Source organism: Euphorbia lathyris, chromosome 2 (genome assembly GCF_963576675.1).
Source record: "Euphorbia lathyris chromosome 2, ddEupLath1.1, whole genome shotgun sequence".
Taxonomy (NCBI): domain Eukaryota; kingdom Viridiplantae; phylum Streptophyta; class Magnoliopsida; order Malpighiales; family Euphorbiaceae; genus Euphorbia; species Euphorbia lathyris.
This window is the reverse complement of record NC_088911.1, coordinates 4,128,475-4,133,649: the sequence shown is the minus strand read 5'-3', so window position 1 is coordinate 4,133,649 and position 5,175 is coordinate 4,128,475. Positions and strand designations below refer to the sequence as shown.

At 31.6% G+C, this 5,175-nt stretch overlaps 1 long non-coding RNA gene across 1 annotated transcript; it reads right to left on the bottom strand.

Moving 5' to 3' along the window:
• Positions 1-3,736: 3,736 nt before the first annotated feature.
• On the bottom strand, positions 3,737-4,748 carry LOC136217211 (uncharacterized). The gene is made up of 2 exons (XR_010683451.1): positions 4,553-4,748; positions 3,737-3,952 (listed from the first exon to the last, which is right to left on the bottom strand). It is a non-coding gene; the product is annotated as an uncharacterized lncRNA (long non-coding RNA).
• Positions 4,749-5,175: the final 427 nt, after the last annotated feature.

The following is a 5,175-nucleotide window of genomic DNA, read 5'->3' as shown; positions in this document are numbered from 1 at the left end:
GTAACCATTTAATCCTAAATATAATATAAAAGTCATTTAATTTTATTTTTACGAATATTACGACTCATAAGTAAACTATATTAAAATAATTGTTGACAATGAAAAAAAATTCAAGAATAAAAGTTGATTAGAATCATATTTACTGTGAAATTATATTTTCCATTTTTTAAATTATCGTTTTCAAATAAAACTCTTTTTAAACGGTTACTTTCCATCTCCAATCCAAATAAAATTTAAATGATCTGAAAACGAAAAATTTGAAAAATTAAAATTGTTTCAAATATCATTTCTATTATTTTTAAAGTGAAGAGTTACCAGTTATTAAAGTGATCGAAATTGAATATCTTTTTTTTATATTAAAAAGTGTAAAATTGCGTGACTTTTATATTACGTTTTAAAGTTTAATGATTATAATGTTAGTTGAGAAAAAGTTAAGTGGATCCTGGATAGTAATATACCTATGATTAGAGTGATCATAATCGAGTGACTTGATGATGTTATTTTTGAAGTTAAGTTGTCACGATGTTAATAAAAGTAAAGTTAGATGACTATTAGTGTAATTTATCAAAAAGTAAATTGGTTATTGTTGATTATGTTTTTTTTACCGTTTGTTTCTCGGTTCGAGTCTCGTCATAGACCTTTTAAGTGGATCCTCTCCCAATTAAAGCTTTCTGCATACGTTAAGACTTGAACTCGACATTTGATTACACTCTTAATATTTTATTTAGATACATTAAACTTTGATTTATTAATTTTAGTCACATTAAACTCATGATGACAAAAAAAAATCAGGTTTGAACATAAAACTCGATTAATATAGTGCTATCATTTCACATACGTCCAAAATTTGTAGTTTTCACAGTTTGAAAATAGTTTTTGATATGTAGTATAAAAAATTTGTAAAAACTTTAATTCATACTATTTCGAACAAAGATGAAACGAACAATACATTTTTAATCAGTGTTATAAAAATCGGACCAACTGGTTCGATAGTGAACCAGTTGAGATGGCAAAATGATCATTTCCAAAGTTCGGAAAATCTTTTGAGATTTGAGTGTAAATTGGAGGAGTTCAGTATCTGCACGAAAATATTTTTCATTATTTATTTGCTTAGAAAAGTAAGTCAATAAAAAATGGAAATAATGAAAAATATAGGAAAAATGAGAAAAATGGAGAAACACGATAAAATTGTAAAAACAAAGAAATAAAAAATCCAAAAAGAAAAAAGAAAATCTATCTAATTTTAATGTATTGAGGAATACATCCTAGTTTGTGTAATGGTGGTTATATCCAAATTTAAATGTAATGACAATTAGATAAAACTTAACTAAAAACAAGGGTAAATAATTTAGGGAAAAATACAAAAATAAACCTTGTGGTTACGTCCATTTTCGAACAACGTCCATGTGATTTAAAAGTTTGTAAAGTGGTACCATGTACTTCATTCTGTTAGCAAACACATACCAAATTGACTAACGGTGTTAAAAGTCAAAGGGAAAAGAGTTAATATGATCCTTATATTTATTTATTTTTATAAATTGACCCCCTTATTATCTAATTATCACAAACAAACCACAAAATAAAAAATAAAAATCAAATATACAATTTTCTCCATCTTTTTAATTTTTTTTCTTCTTTCTCTCTCCTCTCTCTTAATTTCTCTCTCTAGAATAAAGCTACCACCATCAATTCTGTTGTAGTCTCTTGATGGTTATTTTAGTAAGAGTTTTTAAGGTCCCTATCTTTTACCAATATTAACCTTGTGGTCCTTTTATTTATTTTTTTATATTTTTAACCGAATATATCTTAGCTTTTAGGACAACCACATTACAATACAAGTTGACTATGTTACTCTATTATTTTATATGTGTCTATTTATGCTAAAATATAACGATTATAAGTCTAAAAAAACTAGACAAAATGATCAAAAGGTTAATATTGGCAAAAGCTAAAGACTTTATCATGTGTTTTTCAAAATATGAAGACTAAACAGTATGTTAGGTAAAAACTAGGGGACTAATAAATTATTTACCCTAAAAATAATAATAATATTATTATTATAGTAATGGTGATTTAACTATAAAATATTTAAAAATTATATTCAAATGTTGTAATGAGTTTTTGATGTAACGAGCATTCCGTAAAACACACTAACGGGAACATAGTGGTGCTCCTTCTTAGACATTTCCTATTCTTAACATTTTCATTATATAATGGGAATAATAGTAAGAAAAAAAAAAGAATTTAAACAAAAAACTGATTTACAAATAAAAGAACGTAGTACTTTTAGTTGGAAAAGAAACTATATACAGCAAAAAGATAGAAATTGAAGATCGCAAACCAATAAACTTTTTACATCAGCTTTTAAATTTTTTTGAGAATTAGATTGAAAATTGCATATATATCGTTAGCAGAATTAATTTTTCTGTAATCTTAAATAACTAAAGATTGCAAAAAAGAATTGGACAATTTTCTACTATTAAAATACACAAAAAAAAAAAAAAAATTGGATTAATCCAGAATGAAGCATACTTATTAACTAAAGATTGCAAAAAAAATTGGACAATTTTCTACGATTGAAATACACAAAAAGAATCAGATTAATCCAGAATGAAACATACTTACAATACAGAATTAAACCCATATTGTTTTCTTGCTGATTGCAGCAATAAGAAAGAACGTCATTGTGGAGCAGCTGGGGGGCTCTGCAGCTAGTGCTGCATTCTGCTCCCTCAACATGAGCAGAGCTTCTGTAGCCTCTGCTTGCCGTGCAGCCTCTACTTGCCGCACTGACTTGGCTAGCTCTTCTGGCGCCTGGCACAAGCTGTATCGCCATTTCAACGACGTCTGGTTTGGGCATGTGTTAAACCCAAAATATACCTAAAATATCATCAAAAATTACATCAATATTGCTACGAATTTATACTATTTATACCTATTTAGAATACTTTTACTCTCGAATATGTTTCTTTCGTGCAAGGTACATAAATATTTGGTAAAATCCAAATAGGAGTAAAAAGAGCTCAAAAATAGAAGAAAAGCCCTACAAAAGGAGTCAAAAACAACAAATATCAATTACGCCAAATCGAGGCCGCGAACGAAAGCTGAAAAACTGAAAAAAGCTCTGTGCCGCGACCGCGGCCCCCGCTATTCACGGTCGCGACACACGTCCTTCAGCCTTTTTTCCCTTCGTCCGAAATACAATTGATGCTCCCCCATTCTCGGTAGAGAATTTAATATTCTCGGTATGAGCAGGAGATTTTAGAAGCCTAGTTACACACTTTCGTTTTCGACGAAACGCGATCGTTCGGGTGGATAAAGACGTCCTTTCGCAGCGGACACAATCCTTCACAACGGACACGGCACTTCAATCAAGACTCTTCAACATCTATAAATAAAGAGTTGATGGAGAGTTGAAATATAGAATGTTATATGTGTAGAAGAAAGAGATTAGTGTAGAATTTATGCAGAAATTCCGAATCAAGTGATTCAGAAGTTAGATTTCGATTCTGTTCAAAAGCAATATGATGTACACACATTGTTTACAAAATAATAACAAATTCAGTAGCGTTTAGACATTGTTCCAGTTTAGTTTACATTTTGGTAGTAGACCGACCCAGTCTCTATTACGAAGATTCAGCGAGAAGATTGAGTAGAGGATTCGTCCCTGAGCCTGACAAACTGTAACCCCCTCACTTGGATCACATGATATCTCACACAATATCAGTTATAGACATGCTTTCAATACTCAATCATATAAACTTCAATCTCATATAAACTTTACAGATTATACATAAGAGAAAGCATTTACAATACACGTTTAAGTCATTATCCTGCATAGAGGATTTACAAAACAAAAGTACATCACAAGACTCCAAAATGCCTAGATGAGAATGGACTGACACTGCTGGTGCGACCTTAAGCAAGAAGAACTCCACCTAACCTGTAAAATCTGTTGGCAAGGGGTGAGCTGCCTACTCATTAAACATATTACGCATATATGTATATACAAAAGTAATATAAAGAGCACAAATCAAAATATATCATCAGTACCAAGTTAGAATTTATTCACCTATTTCATTTATTATAGTAATACTTATTTTAGAAAGGCCTTGCTGTACTTAGACAATATATATAAAATGGTCCTTGGGCCCAATCTGTATTCCGGCTCACTAAATTCGGAATACAATCATCTGTGCTACGGAGGAGTTACACTCAACTCACGTACTCATATATCTCAACACATGTGCTTCCGGCTCACAATATTCGGATAGCACTCTCAACTTGGACCATTTCACATATCCATCTAAGCAAGCTCATATTCATTTATAATCCAACCATTATCCAGTTCCAGTATGTGCACAAGGCTCAACATGCCGTATTTACTCATAACACTGCAACATACTCAATCATATCACTTTCTTATCAATCATAGCGGATCACAAACACTCAAACATGATTCACATCATTCACATAAGATTCAACCACATCTCACACTCAACAAGTCACAAGGCACAATACATTCATACACATATATAAGCAATATGCTTACCGTCGCACTTGGTTCGATCTATTCAACACGATCGGGTGTGCGTTCAATTGCACCTTGCCCTCCTTCAAGTTGTGTCTATCACCTAGTATGCTTCCTAACTTAACTTGTTTGGCTTGACAATGGAAGAAATTGGAAGAGTTTTCTTTGGAGGATGTTAGGGTATGAAAAGGGAAAGTTTGATGAAGCTTTGGTCGAAATTGTGGCTGGAAAGCATAAAGAATGAGTTGTGTACATCCATTTGAAATGAAGAGGTGCATTTTGTCTCAATCTTAGGTGACATCATGCTTAAGTGAGGTGCTTGTTCACAAAACTCATTTCCAGCCCTCCACAAGTCTAATTTAATCAATTAAGGACATGTTCATTCATTCATTTAAGTCCTAACTCAATTAACCAATCGTTACATCTTAATGACACACTAATCGTCTACTAATCGCATTATGCATACGAAACTTCCGATGCCAATGAGATGAATCTAAAATGTATGTATTAAATCATGAAAACATATATGAATGTGGGAAGATGTAGATGTTAGGGTTTAGGGATGTTACAGTTCTTCCCCCCTTAAAGAATTTCGTCCCCGAAATTCACTTACCAGAAGCTTCAAATAGGTAAGGATATTGTGT